This window comes from Podarcis liolepis (assembly GCF_965112155.1).
Source record: "Podarcis liolepis genome assembly, chromosome: 2".
Taxonomy (NCBI): Eukaryota; Metazoa; Chordata; class Lepidosauria; order Squamata; family Lacertidae; genus Podarcis; species Podarcis liolepis.
The window spans coordinates 1925047-1941363 of NC_139555.1; the positions used below are offsets into that span (position 1 = coordinate 1925047).

General features: G+C 46.8%; 1 protein-coding gene across 1 annotated transcript in view; it reads left to right on the top strand.

Annotated features, from left to right (window-relative positions):
• Positions 1-16317, top strand: part of LOC310699149 (histone H2B 5-like) — a 960349-nt gene that overhangs the window by 305377 nt on the left and 638655 nt on the right. The window contains exon 2 of the mRNA XM_083486803.1: positions 357-586. The gene's annotated coding sequence lies outside the window, so the exon portion shown is untranslated. The remainder of the gene's footprint in view (positions 1-356; positions 587-16317) is intronic.

Below are 16317 nucleotides of genomic sequence, written 5' to 3' on the forward strand. Positions count from 1 at the left end.
CCAGCAGCTTCAAGCAGCATGGCAAAATGATAAGGGACTTGTTGCCTAACAATGTCTGGAGAGTCACGGGATCCCTGTTCCTATCAGATAAAGCCCCTCAGGGGACCTTGGCGAAGAAGCCAAGATGGATTCACAGTGAGTCAAAAAAACTACTCAGAAATGGTTTGTTGGTGGCTTCTCAGCAGATTTGAGGGTCTGTCCAGAAGGATTGCCAGTTAAACCTTGTGGAGGCCCCATGGCTATAGTGGGATAATATTGAACTAAGAAAGCTTGGTTGTAATTTTCTTTTGCTGTAAACAAAAATTGCCCTTTTCCCTTATGGGGTATCCAAGAGCCCATATACAGTCCTTGCATAGGTTCCCTATTGGTAGGAGAGAATAACAGAGGCCAACCAGAGAATATTGAGAAGCAAAGCAGCTAGTAAGCCTGATCTTTATTAATCTGTTGCAACAGGGTACTCCCCTCACACGCAGGAAAGGAGGAGGACCCACAAAAATGCTGTGCAAGGGCTTATAAAGACTTTTGAAATTCCCATCCTGTAGATCAAGACCACCCCCAGAAACATCATACATACATCACAGAAGGGGTGTAATCTAAGACCACCCCTCAGTTATATCACACCTTCACAAAAAGCTGTCTAAAACAGAACATTTGCATGTTGTTTTTCTCCTGTCACTGTTTATCTCCTGTCTGGCAGGTTATTTGATTGGATTTCCTGGGTAGCCTGGCCATTCTTTTGTAATGATAAATACTTAGTTCCTGGGCCAGGTCACACCCTATTCAAACACAGACATACCCTTAAGACAGGATTTGTGAAGGAAAAGACAATGGGGAGGCTTTTCCACTTTGACCTTGCAGAGAAAACATTTGGTCAGTTTAGGAATCAAAATGGTTCCAGGTTGGTTTTCCTGTGCTGATCTATGTATGTGTGGTTATGAACATTACCATCTAAGACCATAAAATTCCTATCACACTTTCAAGATCAAATCCTTTTATTTTGATCCATTGTCGCCTAAAAAGTGCCTATTCTGCCTATTTGGTAATCGGGCACTGAGGGTTGTGTCCTGGAATCAGTCAGCACCTCTATACATTTTGTCATCAATTTTTAGATGAAAGCCTCATGGGAATCATTCTGAATTTGTGGATGGTGCAAACTGAGAGGGGTAGCTAGCACTTCAGAAGACTGGAATAAATTTCAGATTGATTTTGATAAGCGCTGAAACAAAGAAAAGGAAATTCAACAGATGCAAAGTGTTGCATCTTGGCAAAAATGACCCAGTGCTTGACAGTGGTACATATGAAAGGGGACTTGGGGATTGTAGTAGATCACAAGCTGAACATGAGGCAGCAGCGTGATGCAGTTGCAAAAAAGGCTAATGCACTCTTTAACGCTGAATCAGAACAAATGGCAAATTGGGTTTTCTGAGGGTTGCTCTTTGCTCTGATTCTGTGATAAAGAGTGTTGGACTGATACTTGTTTTATCGCTAAAGGGTGTTTATTTTCTGGGAGAGGAGTGGGGAAGACTGCGTGGACTGGGGCAACCCAATCAGATGGGTGGGGTACAAATAATAAACCATTATTATTATTATTATTATTAAGATTAGGGGGGCACATCTTTAAAGTTAAATGTTACAAATATTATGCCTGAATGTATCCTTTCAACTTTGCCAGTTTCCTCCATTCCAAAGCTATTTTCCCCTTGAAAAAGGACTCCAGGAAGTTCCCAGGGGTGACAGTTGCTGGGCTCATTGTTAGCCAGGGGGAGCCAAATCTCATCACCTGACTCGCCTCAGGCTCCAGACATGCAAAGGAAGTTCTATTGTACTTTTGGGTGGTGGGTACTTAGGACATATTGTCTATGCTAATCTTATACCTGAGTCTTTCCCTGCCATGTCTGCTTATGCTAATCTTGTACCAAGGACTTGTCTGGACATGTTTGCCAAGGTTAACCCCTTTTGTGACATGTCAGTGATGTAGCAATGATGTAGCAATGATGCTGTACAAACTGTATTCTGGGATATGGTGGGAAAGTTTTAAAAATCTTTGTCACCCCATCCTCGGGGTTCAAATTTCCTCTTTGAACCTATTGAGCAATAAACTTTGGTCTACAGCTATTTGCTCCGGTTGGCTGGACTCCTTCCTTTATTCCGCAGGGACCCGCAGGCTCTGCCCGACAAGCTGGGTGACTGATCAGCCTCACACCTAGATTTTTCCGTAACATTCTTCTTCTTATTATTATTATTAAGCACAGGGCAAGCAGAAAACTTCTTGATCCCGGGACTGCAGGCAGCTCTGCGCAGCCATCCGGAGCGGGGCGGGACTTCGCGCCCGGCTCCCGGTGGCCGCGCAGAGCTGCGCTGATCCTGGGACTGCAGGCAGCTCTGCGCGGCCATCCAGAGCGGGGCGGGACTTCGCGCCCCGCTCCTGGTGGCCGCGCAGAGCTGCGCTGATCCCAGGGACTGCAGGCAGCTCTGCGCAACCCTCGGAGCCGGTCTCCCGAGGGTTGCGCAGAGCTTCCTGAAGCCTGGAGAGCGAGAGGGGTCGGTGCGCACCGACCCCTCTCGCTCTCCAGGCTTCAGCGAAAGCCTGCATTCACTCCATAGGACGCACACACATTTCCCCTTCATTTTTGGAGGGGGAAAAGTGCGTCCTATAGGGTGAAAAATACGGTAAATAAATTTAGCAGTTTCAGGTTTTGTGCTTTTCATTTTTTCTACATCCATTTTAGCCTTGCCTGGGGTGCAAAATGGTCTGGCACAGGCACTGAACCCCACACTATGGCTATGTCTTTCCCAACGCTTCTTAGTGCAGACGTGGCAATCCGAATGAGTAGGGGGTTGGCATGAGAATCACTTACCTCATACACACTTTGACAAAGTCTGAGAATCTGCAGCCTAAAGACACCTCTCTGCTCCGTTCCCAATGGAGGAGACAGAGATCTGGCACAGTTCCATCTTGAGAAAAAATGTGTCCCCTCGGTATTGACCACTGAGAAGAGTACCAATGGCTCTCATGAGAAAGCTGGCCCCAGGGCTATGAAAATAATCTGCTTTGACATATAGGGAACATTAAAAATGTGAATTCACTGTTTTTCCCACAGTAGCTGGGGTTGACCTATGTTGTTCCCAGTCAAGTATTTTATGTTGACACTGATTTATGAAAGTGCCCATGAGAAAACGAAAGCTGGTTATTGAAATAAAAAAAGTAGGGGTGGCGAGGAGAGTGACAGAAATTAAGAGATTTTGAAGCCAGCTCAACAATTGAGTTATGCCAAAAAACATGACACTGGCTGGGTTCACACATAATGCTAAGTCATGGTTCACACGAGCAATGACAGATTTAAGGTGGTGTGGGTGTCCTGGCACATGGCTCAGAGCTGAGGGGACGCAAAATTGAGAAGATCCATGATTGTGGCGATCCATTTGAGGGTGCCAAATATTGGCCTCATACAGGCAAAATATTATGAAAGATTACCCCTGACATAAACCCAGGTTTGCATTATAAACTGGCAACAAACCTTGACTTATGAGCATGGTCTGTTCATAGCCAATAAACTACGGGTAAAATGCTGGACTGCAGGTACAGATGATCGGATGAAACCATGACCCAAAGTTTTGCATTATGTGTGAATGAGGCCACTGAGTTAGTTTTGTCTTGTTCAGCTGAAAATGACTAAATTACTACAGCTTAGTATGAGCAGGGCTCCTAAATAGGTTTGGATTTGAAAGTGTTTGAAAGTCCAGATCACACAGCAGCGTGCTTGCAAGTAGCAAGTAGGGAAGCAGGCTGCCTGATGATGCCCCCTTTGTACAATTCACATGTGAGAAGGATGTTCAATTACACACACATCTGAAATCTGGCAAAATATCAACATTCATGTTTGGATAGTGGAACCTTTTCTAAATGTTGAGTTTGAAATTCTGTTTAAAAAATGCCCAAATCTTCATGATTTTTAAGGGTTTGAATGTTATATAAAGGTAAAGGTATCCCTGACCATTAGGTCCAGTTGTGGACGACTCTGGGGTTGCAGTGCTCATCTCGCTTTATTGGCCAAGGGAGCTGGCGTACAGTTTCTGGGTCATGTGGCCAGCATGACTAAGCTGCTTCTGGCGAGCCAGAGCAGCGCACAGAAACACCATTTAACTTCCCGCCGGAGTGATACCTATTTATCTACTTGCACTTTGACGTGTTTGCGTTATATAAAGGTAAAAGGTAAAGGGAACCCTGACCATTAGGTCCAGTCGTGACCGACTCTGGGGTTGCGGCGCTCATCTCGCTTTACTGGCCGATGGAGCCGGCGTTTGTCCGCAGACAGCTTCTGGGTCATGTGGCCAGCATGACTAAGCCACTTCTGGCGAACCAGAGCAGTGCACGGAAACGCCGTTTACCTTCCCGCTGGAGCGGTACCTATTTATCTACTTGCACTATGATGTGCTTTCGAACTGCTAGGTTGGCAGGAGCAGGGACCGAGCAAAGGGAGCTCACCCAGTCGTGGGGATTTGAACCACTGACCTTCTGATCAGCAAGTCTTAGGCTCTGTGGTTTAACCCACAGTGCCACCCTTTCGTTATATAGCAGTTTGCAAATGCAATAATTCCAGCCCACAATTAAAAAAACAACAATCATTCTATGTCCTTCACATCAGCCTGTTGCACATACCCTAATTTCCTAACAGTGAGAGATTTCAGGTTTGCAAGACATTGGTTTCCTTGAAATGAAGATCAACAGAGCTGGTGGTGTGATGTCTTTGTGATCAATGCTTGTATTTGCACATACATACAGACTGAGCACAAGTTGGAAGGGCTCACAGCACTAACATTCCAACAGAACTTGCTCCCCATTAGGTTTCTATCCCCTGCTCCACCCCCCCCCCAAGCTGTGTTTGTTCCCAGCCAAGCCAAGACTGGACCCAGGTCTATTGTCCTCTTCAAGCAGAGGAGGGGAAAGGCCTCCCTACTGAAGCCCACTGATGAAGGTAGGATCAATAGGATGCTGACTGAGTCATTACTGTGCTACTTACTTACTGTGTAAGTGGTATGAGGGTTGCATTTAGCTTGGTGCAAGTCGAATGGGAATGCTGCCTTTGCAGTTCAGGGAGTTGGTGCCAACCATTAAAGGATAATGCCAGCTCACATGCTCCATTTGTTCATGGGATGGGCAGCCCAGGGACAGCCAGGAAATATAATATCTGAATCAGCCTTTTGATTCTCATTAGCAAGCATGGGGCTTTAGAGGTAAGAGGAACTGAAACTGCAAGCAATGGCTTAAGGGGGGGGGCATGTTGAGACAAATCAGCATTTTGTAGGGGTGAAATAAATATGCACACACTTCACGTGTACCAAAATTTAAAACTGTTAAAACTGCTTACTCATTCCTTCCCAACCCCTCCACCAGATATCAATGCAGGAAGTTACTACTACTACTACTGCTACTAATTTATTATTTATACCCTGCCCATCTGGCTGGGTTTCCCCAGCCACTCTGGGCAGCTCCCAACCGAATATTAAAAACACAATACAGTACAGCATTAAGCATTAAAAACTTCCCTAAACAGGGCTGCATTCAGATGTCTTTTAAAAGTAAGATAGTTGTTTATTTCCTTGACATCTGATGGGAGGGCGTTCCACAGGGCAGGCGCTACTACCAAGAAGGCCCTCTGCCTGGTTCCCTGTAACCTCACTTCTCACAGTGAGGGAACCACCAGAAGACCCTCGGAGCTGGACCTCAGTGTCTGGGCTGAACGGTGGAGGTGGAGATGCTCCTTCAGTTATACAGGACTGAGGCTGTTTAGGGCTTTAAAAGTCAGCACCAACACTTTGAATTGTGGATGGAAACGTACTGGGAGCCAATGTAGGTCTTTCAAGACCGTTATGTGGTCTCGACGGCTGCCCCCAGTCACCAGTCTAGCTGCCACATTCTGGATTAATTGCAGTTTCTGAGTCAGCTTCAAAGATAGCCCCACGCAGAGTGCATTGCAGTAGTCCAAGTGGGAGATAATCAGAGCAGGCACCACTCTGGCAAGATGGTCCACAGGCAGGGAGGGTCTCAGCCTACGTAGCAGATGGAGCTGGTAGACAGCTGCCCTGGACACAGAATTGACCTGTGCCTCCATGGACAGCTGTGAGTCCAAAATGACTCCCAGGCTGTGCACCTGGCAGGCACAGTTACCCCATTCAGGACCAGGGAGTCCTCCACACCAGCCCACCCCTGTCCCCCAAGAAGAGTACTTCTGTCTTGTCAGGATTCAATCTCAATCCGTTAGCCGCCTTCCATCCTCCAACTGCCTCCAGACACTCACACAGGACCTTCACTGCCCTCACTGGTTCCGATTTAAAAGAGAAGTAGAGCTGGGTATCATCCGCATATTGAAGAACACCCAGCCCAAACCCCCTGATGATCTCTCCCAGTGGCTTCATGTAGATGTTAAAAAGCATGGGGGAGAGGACGGAACCCTGAGGCACCCCACAAGTGAGAGCCCAGGGGTTTGAACACTCATCCCCCAACACCACTTTCTGGACACGGCCCAGGAGAAAGGAGCGGAACCACTCTATAACAGTGCTCCCAGCTCCCAGCCCCACCCCCAGACAGTCCAGAAGGATGCCATGGTTGATGGTATCAAAGGCTGCTGAGAGATCCAGCAGAACTAGGAAGCAGCATTCACCTTTGTCCCTAGCCTGCCGGAGATCATCGACCAGCACGACCAAGGCAGTTTCAGTCCCATGGTGAGGCCTGAATCCCAACTGGAAGGGATCCATATGGTCTGCATCCCCCAGGCATGCCTGGAGTTGTTCAGCAACCACCTGTTCAATCACTTTGCCCAAGAATGGAAGATTTGAGACTGGGCAATAGTTGGCCATATTGGCCAGGTCTGAAGATGTTTTTTAAAGAAGTGGTTTAATCTTTTTCAGTGGATCTGGAAAGGCTCCCTCACAGAGGGAAGCATTCACCACCCCACAGAGCCCATCGCCCAGCCCTTCCTGGCTTATTTTTATGAGCCAGGACGGACAAGGGTCAAGAAGACAGGTGGCTGGTTTCACTTGTCCATGCAGCCTGTCCGCATCCTCAGAGGTAACAGATTGGAATTGATCCCATATAACACGACTAGACAGGACTCCAGCACTCTCCCACCTCTGCCCTGTTCCCATGGTGGAGTCTACTTCCTTCCAAATCTGAGTGACTTTATCTGCAAAAAAGGAGATCTTGGCAGGCCCCAATGACAAAGGGGGTTCCAATAGAGTGCAAACCATCTGCTGTTTTCTGCAGATGTACCGTATTTTTCGTCCCATAGGACGCTCCGTCCCATAGGACGCACCTAGTTCTTTGGGGGGAAAATAAAGGAAAAAAAATTCCCTTTATTTCCCCCCCAAAAGCAGGTCGGGGAAACAGAACCAGGTCGAGGAACAGCGGGATGGCAGTGCTGCGCCTCCCTGCTGTCCCCTGAGCTTGTGGGGCTGGCCGATGTCCGCCCCGCGTGAGGGGCGCTCTGCATCTGGGCGCCCCCCCCTGCGGGGCGGCAGGCTGCTATCCGCAGCGTGGGGAGCCTTGCGGGGAACTCCGGCAAGGCTCCCCACGCTGCGGATGTCTGCCTGGTGCGGGGGGCGCTCTGCTTCAGGGCGCCCCTCGCGCTGGGCAGCAGGCTGCTATCCGCAGCGTGGGGAGCCTTGCGGGGAACTCCTGCAAGGCTCCACACGCTGCGGATGTCTGCCTGGCGCGGGGGCGCTCTGCTTCAGGGCGCCCCTCGCGCTGGGCAGCAGGCTGCTATCCGCAGCCTAGACATCCCTGCCGGACCTCCCGTAGGGCTGCCTAGGCTGCGGATGTGTTCCTGAAGCCTGGAGAGTGAGAGGGGTCGGTGCGCACCGACCCCTCTCGCTCTCCAAGCTTCAGCAAAACCCTGCATTCGCCCCATAGGACGCACCCAGATTTCCCCTTCATTTTTGGAGGGGGAAAAGTGCATCATATAGGGTGAAAAATACGGTAATAGAGGCAGTGAAGAAGGTCCTCTTTGCCTTTGCTATTGTTACTTGGTAGGCTTGACGTTGAGCTCTAATCCGTGGTTATCTCAGCATTCCAGCAGGCCACAGGGAATCAACTAAAAGGCCATCAACATGGGACAAAACATCCCCTACTACTCTCTGGAAACCATTTGGATCCATTAGGTGGCAGGGGCGGACCATCCGAATTGGTCCCACCTTCCTGCAGAGGGGAAGGGTCATGGAGAAGTCCAACTGATCTGAAGTGATCTCACCATGGTACTTCTTTTGTTTCACCAACATTCGTAGAGGTAAACACCAGGTCTAAGGCATGTCCGCGGCTATGAGTTGGGCCAAACTTATTCAGGGACAGCCCCATGGAGGCCATGCTTTCCACGAAGTCCCGAGCGGCCCCTTGTAAGGTTGTTTTGGCATGGATGTTAAAATCCCCTAGGACAACCAAACTAGGTGTCTCCAGAAGCACATATGCCATGACCTGAAGCAGCTTGGGGGGGGGGGGAATCCTTGGTGCAGTAGGGAGGTTGGTACACCAAAAGGAATCCTGTACTGCCCCTATTGCCCAACTTCCAGAACATGCACTCAGAAAACTGGGTCTTCCCAATAGGATGCCTGGTGCAAACTAGTGACTTCCTAAAAATCACTGCAACCCCCCCTCCCTGCCCACATGACCTGGGTTGCTGTGCGTAAGAGAAACCTGGTGGACAAGCAGCAGCAAGGACAGGCCCATCTGCTTCATCCAACCAAGTCTCTGTCACACATGCCAGGTCAAATCCTTTATCCACAATCCGGTCATGGGTGGCAGTGGTCTTATTCATCATTGACCTGGCATTGCACAGCAGCATCTTCAGGTCATGTGGGTTTCCCCTGCTGATTCCAGTATCCTTCCGGTCAGGACCAGACCCGGAGGTAGGGATAGTCCTCAGACAATGACTAAACCTGCCTCCTCGGTAATGACATGGCCTGGTATTAGTATAGCTCCTCCTCCTGCCCGTGACCACTGAGATTGGGTGTCCTGGTGCTTCTGCCCCTGTGGAACCTCCCCCAGCCATTCTGTTGGCTGAAGCCCACTCCCCGGCAGCCCTGACCCTCTCCCCTTAAAAAGCCAAATACAAACTATAAAAACAAAGCAAAAAACAATTATGCTCGATGGGCAGCCATGTGTTCAAGTCAGTAAGCAATTTGTTTGCATAACTAGGTCTTCATTGCAGGGTTACAGCCCCCCCCCCAAAAAAAAACACCCTCAGAAACAGTCTTCTTAACTCTAATTAATAAAAACATAGAATAAGTTGATTCAAAAATTCCAAATGCTGACATTTAAATTGTCAATATGAAATTTCAATTTTCAGTGACATTATCTAACAGATTCAGAAACTGGCCCTCTCCTTGAAATGTACACACTACTAGTTTTCTCTTTTTTCCTTTTAAAAAATCATTTTCAATTTTATAAGATTTGCACATTGACATTTACCAAAATACAAACTGTACGTTTAAAGCACATTTAGAGCATATTGATATGTTGGGTAGCTCAATTGGTAGATGGGGCAGGGGACTCTTAATCTCAGGGTTGTGGGTTCGAGCCCCACATTGGGCAAAAGATTCCTGCAATGCAGAGGGTTGGACTAGATGACACTCAGGGTCCCTTCCATCTACAATTCCATGATATTATTTCCTCCAAAGAATCCTGGGAACTCTCAGTTACTACAAAGCCACAGGTTCCAGGATTATGTGGGGGAAATAATGTACACGAACAGCATTGAGCTCTTTCCCTTGGAGACCCTGAGATGGAGGCTACCTATCATGCCCCCCTTGCCCATTAGCCACCCAGGTGAGGCCATTACTTGGGACAGTCCCTTAATGGAGTGGCTTGTCCAAAAAATACTGGCAAAGACTGGTAATTCCACAATGTTTCCACAAGGGGTCCTCATTCATTGGCTGTTAACATCCTTCTAAAATTCCTTCTTTTGCTTCCTTTGTTCTGCCAGGTTGAGTTTCATGGTCTGCCCAGTCCTGAGAGAGGGAGACTCCTTTCTTTCATTCTACACCTTAACGTACATCAGAATCTCTACCACATCCTTCCTTAATTATATTCTGGATTTCCCCCTAAAACAAAAACAGGCCAAAGCCCTAGGCCACTCTTTTCTTGCAGAGAAGGAGCCCTGTCTTCTTCATCGGCCCTTCTCTGCACCTCTTCCAGCTCTAGTGTCCCCTCTTTTGAGATGGGAAATACTGGACCTCTGCACTTTATTCCAGATGTAGCTGCACCATCAATTTGTAGAACTGCGTTGCAATACTGGCAGTTTTATTTTCAATTCTTTTCCCGAGATTCCTTGTCTTGGGCTGTATTCAATGTATCTTGAAGTCAGCACTAAATATGGATTACTGCAGTGGGACTCCCTCCCTCCCTCCCTCTCTCCCCCCCTCCCATCCATTCTAGGGGTTCCTCCCACCCTCTGCAGCAGAATAGGATTGGGTACAAGGGAAGGGGGTGTTTGCTGAAATCCCATTGTGCAAACAATAGTTGTCCTAATGGGACCAGTTACTTGAAGACTGCCTGTTAGATTCCCCCCCCCCCTTTCAATTGTTTCAAATACTGAATTAATGTTCTCCATGAACAGTTCATTGTGATTTCATACACACACACCCTGGTTAGTCACAGCCTGTTCAGACCCATCACTGTGCATGTGAAGTTAGGAACTTCTGTGTCAATGGGCATCACTGGCCACTCACTTTCCTCAGATCAGGGAGGTGGGGAACCATTTACAAACTTCTGGGGGCCACATGCCTGCGGTGAGCAGGGCCAGAGGCAAGGCTGGAGCAATGAATGTGAAGTTTGTTCTGTAGGATAGTTTCTACACACATCCAGGCGCGCAAGAGGCGTTCTCAGAGTTCAGGGACACATTTCAGCTGGGCTAGAAGACTTGGGGAGGGTGTGGAACTGGGCTGGAGGAGGGTGTGATGGAGGAGGGTGGGTGGCCTTCGGAGGATCCAGGATCCAAAACAGAGCCTTGGAAGGGTACATTTGGCTCCTAGGCCTGAGATTCCTTTCCATGTACACACGATGGAGTCCAATATACCCCAAACAACTGTTTTGACTGGATCAGTCTCTAAATAAGCATTGCATTAGATTCTAAAGCACATTAGTTCCATACAGCCCAGTCAAACTCCCTATTCCATCCTATTTCTTGAGATGCTGAACATCCACTTTAAAACATTCCCAGAAACATTTATTAAAAAAACAATTGCAGGTTTCTATAGGAATTTGAGTCTTCCCTTCAAGCATATGGGCAATGCCAAGACACTCAGAGCTGACAGACCAGAAATAGCCATTCTGTTGTAACTGAAGATATTGCCAATCAGCTCTTCCAGGTAGGTAGTAAACTGCAGTATTGAAAATGACATTTCTCCCCATCCAATCCTGTTAACTAATTTTAGCAAATAAATCACACCATCAACCCATTTCTTTCAAAAAAGGATTGCCTCCTTGTCTTCAAATCTAGGTTACCCCATATAGTTAATTTCACAGGAGAGTAGGGTCCAAATGTAACTGATGAGACATTGTTTTCTCTGCCTTGCTGGCCACTTAAACTGCAGGTGGTAGTGATCCTTTTTATTGCCATCCACCCATAAAGGGATGCCAAGTACGTCATCTCTAAGTTTGCACGTATATTTGCATAAAGGGAAACTTGCCAACCATTTCTGTGAGCTAAAGATATGCCTTATGATTTCAACTTAAGATTTGGAAAATTGAATCCTGTTTCCAAATGTGTAAGAATGATCATATAAAATAGAATCAAGGCTGCAGTAGTGTGTATGACTACAAAAATTCCAGCCAGAGATATTGATTAAAAATATTCTAAACCATCCTTCCAGATCCCAGGGCAATGTGCAAAGTGCATGGTTGACTAGTCATACCAAAATAAAATACAGAAACCTAAGCTCTTCCTCCCTTGCCCCACTATAAAATAAAGTAAAGAAAGAAATTCCACATTCTGTAAGTTCAAAACAGTGGTGAGAAGTACACGGTCCAGTGTGTTTTCAGTGAACTGAGATGGCGAGTGCTGATAGAAATGGGGCAAAAATTGATCTAAGGAAGGGGGAAAAGGTTGGTATCAGCATACTTAGGAAGGCTTGCAAAATGGGGAGGGGGGACCTTTCCAGCAATCCCAGTACACCAAACCAACAAATCCAGTAAGTTCTTGTGTTCAGTAACAGTTGGAAAATAAAAATAGTAAATTATGAGGCGGGAGGGACAGAATTTCCTGGAGGAAAGTGTTGCTGGCCAATTGGAACTCTTAAGAGAAACTCCTGTAAATTCTTGACTAATGACCCATCCTTATTTGGAAAGCAGCCAAGGAATGATATTGGATACCCCTAATGCCATTCATTTTCTAACCTCTCTCTCTATTCTCTGTTTTGAATCCTTGTTGAGATGCCTACATTGCAGGGGGTTGGACTAGATGACCCTCGGATCCCTTTCAGCTCGACAGTTCTATAATACGATTCTAGATCTCACTTCTGAATTCATAATCTTCTTCTGACAAGAGGCTAGCCCAATGTTTGGAATCATCTTAGTCATGAGATCCTGCCAGAGATCATTCCAAATGCAATTTTGTGACCACCAGTGCTATATTTCACTGTGAATTATTGAGGAACAATGTGGGAGAGAAATTTGCGAGGACCACAAAATTGCACAAGGCTGGTCAAAACTACCAAGCACATTCTTCAGAAGCCAGAACAGTGGACTGGACTGCATGTTTCAGTGTGTTATACACTGCGTTTTAAAATCAATAATAAAAACAATAAAAATCCCTAAAGTGGGATTTGAGCCCCAGCCTCTCGGGAACATGCTCAGTGTGTTGTTAGTCACACTCTGGCTCTCACACTCTGTGTCCAAGACTACTGGGTGTTGCGTTTAGGTTTCATATGCTCTGCTCTTAGTTGGATATATTATTGAATTTTTTGATATTGTTTACTTGTCTCTGTAGTTCCATAATAATTTGAAAACTAATAAAAATATATTTTTAAAGAAAAGAGTACTTTAAACTTCTTAGAGGTCTTTTGTTCTAGTAAGCAAAATATTAAAATAAATAAATGTGAATTAAAATCGGTTCCAGGGCTGATGATTATTCTCACTTATAAAGTGTCCATGGTGAGAGCAAGTGTGCTATAGTAGAAAGAGAGTACTTTCTTGTGAACATGAACCAGACCTGGGTTCAAATCCCTGTTAACCCATAAAGCCAGGTGACCAGGCATAATCTCTCATTCTAAGCCTGCCTCACAAGATGGTTGTGAAGGTCTGGGGAGGAGAAAACCCTCCTGCACACCACCCTAAATTCCTTTGAGAGAGAGGATTCAAAATGTGATAAATGAGTAATTAACCCCATTCCTGGCTGTTCCTACTGCCCGTTCCTGCGATGTCTGCATCTTTGGGTGTTTCTACACCATTTGTCCCTACCAAGGATTGTGTGGACTGCCTGGTATGAAGCGCTGGTGCAGAAAAGCCCCTCTCAGTGTCGGACTGTGCGATCCTTTCCGGAGTTTCCTGCACTTCCCCATCACGGTCCTGAAATCCTCCACCTCCTGCTTCTCAGGTCTGCGTCACAGTCCTTATCTCCCACATCTGCTCTAAGGTCAGGAAGCATGGAAAGCAGAACAGGTCACGCCTGTCCCAAGGGAATGAAACCAAGCCAGATTTATTTCTTGTTGGTGGCGTTGGGGATGGGGAAATAGGGTTTTTCCAGTTGAAAGGAAATAGCTGCAAATATTTTCCTTAGGCAATGGCATTGGCTAGGCTGAGGTGGCTGCCCTCCCTCAAGCTGCTTCTGGCATCATTCCTACGGTTGCTGTTTCTGTTCCGAGGGGTCCAGGGATGGGTGGGGTCCTCTTCTCCAGACAGCACGGGGGAGGGCTACATCCTAGCAGGGCCCGTCCTGCAGCTACGTAGAGCGGGGTTGTGGGGAGCTTAGGCCTGCAAGCCAAATGTGGCCCTCAGGACTCACCCTGCTCACCAGTCCTTCTCCATGCCCTTCCCAAACGCTCTTTTGGAAGTCTTTGGGAACAGCTGCTGCTGCTACGATGGGAAATAAGGTGGCCAGCCGACCAGAAGAAAAACCTGGCTGGACTTGCTCTTGGCCTTTGGCAGTAGTTGATGTATAGAAATCAGCAGGTAAAATTGCCCATGGCACAGGATCACCTGCTAATTCATGCTGATCCAAGCTGCACTGTATTCACAGGGGCTTGAAGGAAGGTTGGCATCCCCAAGTCATGCTTTGCGATAAAAGTTCTGTTAGCTCAGTTTGCAAGGGGGTGTTTTTGAAAGCTCAGTTTCCTTCTTGAGTTCTGCTATTTGCCCAGGACACACACAGGCACTCACACACAAAAACCACTCACACGTCAACACATATATGTGATGTTAGCAGCAAGCCTGCCTGGGCCTGTTGCGGCTCTTAAAAAAGATTAATGATTACTCAGATAGAGGTAGCAAACGCCAGTTAAATAACCTGATGAGTGTGAGATAGAGCAGAGCTCAGGTACCTGCATTTGACAGGGTGGAAAGAGCTCTGTTTAATGGGGCAATTACAGGAAATCAACTGGGGCTGCTGTTCACATCCCTTCCCCCTCCACCCCAAACCCAGCAGCTTTCATTTATTGCTGGATTAGATGTTTGCAATTGATATAAAAGATGTAGGGTGGACATAGTGGTCAGGACCTAGCAGCTTCTCGTTGCTTTGATTTAACAACATAAGAGAAAAAATTATATATAAATACAGATATCCCTTGCACTTCAGCTGCAGACATCAGCAGGTAAAGCTTTTTTTGCAGCAGATAGAAACATTATTGCCACCTAACCATAGCTGTCAATCTTCCCCCTTTTTTGCAGGAAATTCCCTTATTCCAGCGCTGTTTCCCGCTGCTATCCCGGATTGTTAGATATCCCGTAGACTGTCCCCGGGACAGGTGAGGCTGCTGATCCTTATTTTCGAGGCTGCTGCTCCCTTATTTTCAAATCTGAAAGTTGACAGCTATGCACTAAATGCCTGCAGATCAAGGAGCAAAGAAAGGCACAGTTACAAGCCCAGCTGAAAAATTGGCACTCCTGTATTGGAACAATTTCATACCAACCCTGTAGGTATTGTGTGCAGGGGATTAGAAGCAGTGTGTGGTCCCTGAACAGAAGTTTTAGTATCTTCATTGGATGAGTCTAGACAAGTGCGTAGAAATGAGAGGGTTTGTCAAAAAGTGTCAGGGAAAGGATGGGGAATTCCAGGTGGAATTGGAGTTGTAAGCTGAAGCTCAGGTGGCACAGGAAAGACTTTCCTGGAGACGCTGGTCTTAAAAAATTCCTTTTAGGAAGAGCAGGGGAGGAGACCACCTTGGTCAGGTGCAAAAAGAGGGCGTGGCTCCTGCAGGTTGTGAACGTGCCTACAAACGTAGTTTTGTACCATCTCGATTTGAGGATTGGAAGAACGGAAATATTAATATTGGTGTTTATCGTCTTAAGGAGACTATCAGAAGAGATCATAAAGAAAAAAGAGAAAATATATGAACAAGATGTGATGTGGAAACAGCAAGATAAGACTGGATAGAATTATGAACTCTGTTTGGACTGATTTGGTCTGATTTGGACATTAATGCAGTAGCAAGAAGATGATCAGAATCCCCCTTCGGATCTTGAAATATGGGTCCCCCCAACAAAATTTTAAATTCGGCTTTGTAATTTGGAATTTATGTGATGTGATTTAATTTGATTTGATTGGCCGGTTAATAATTTTTTTTTAAAAAAAAAAATACAAACGTAGTTTTGTAGAAGAGGACATTTCAGAAAATGTAGGCACTTCACCTGCTGAAATCCCCCTTCTACACAACTACCGTATTTATGCAAATCCAATGTGCCAGCAAATCTCATGTGCACCTCAACTTTTGAAACCTTGAAACCAAAAAAGTATTTGCTGGTGAATGTAAATGCACCATCGAATCTAATGCGCACCCTAATTTTCACGACGTAATTTGGCCAAAAATGTTGTGCATTACTGTCAGGGGTTTAGGAGCAGAGGCACGGGCAAGGGAGGAAACAGAGAGCGAAGGGGAGGAGGCAGAAGAAAAGATGAGTGATGACGACGACCCGAGATCTCCTAGTCTTTCCAGTGAATCAGAGGATTCACAGAAAGGAGCACCAGTGGCCAGGGCAAGGGGGGAGTCTAGGGGGGCACCCCAGGAAGATAGAGCCAGAGGGGACTCAGAGGGGAGCAGCTGGAAATCGGGACCAGCGTCACCGCCAGGAAGCAGGGAAGAGGAAAGGAGCCAGGGGGGAAGCGCTGGCAGCTC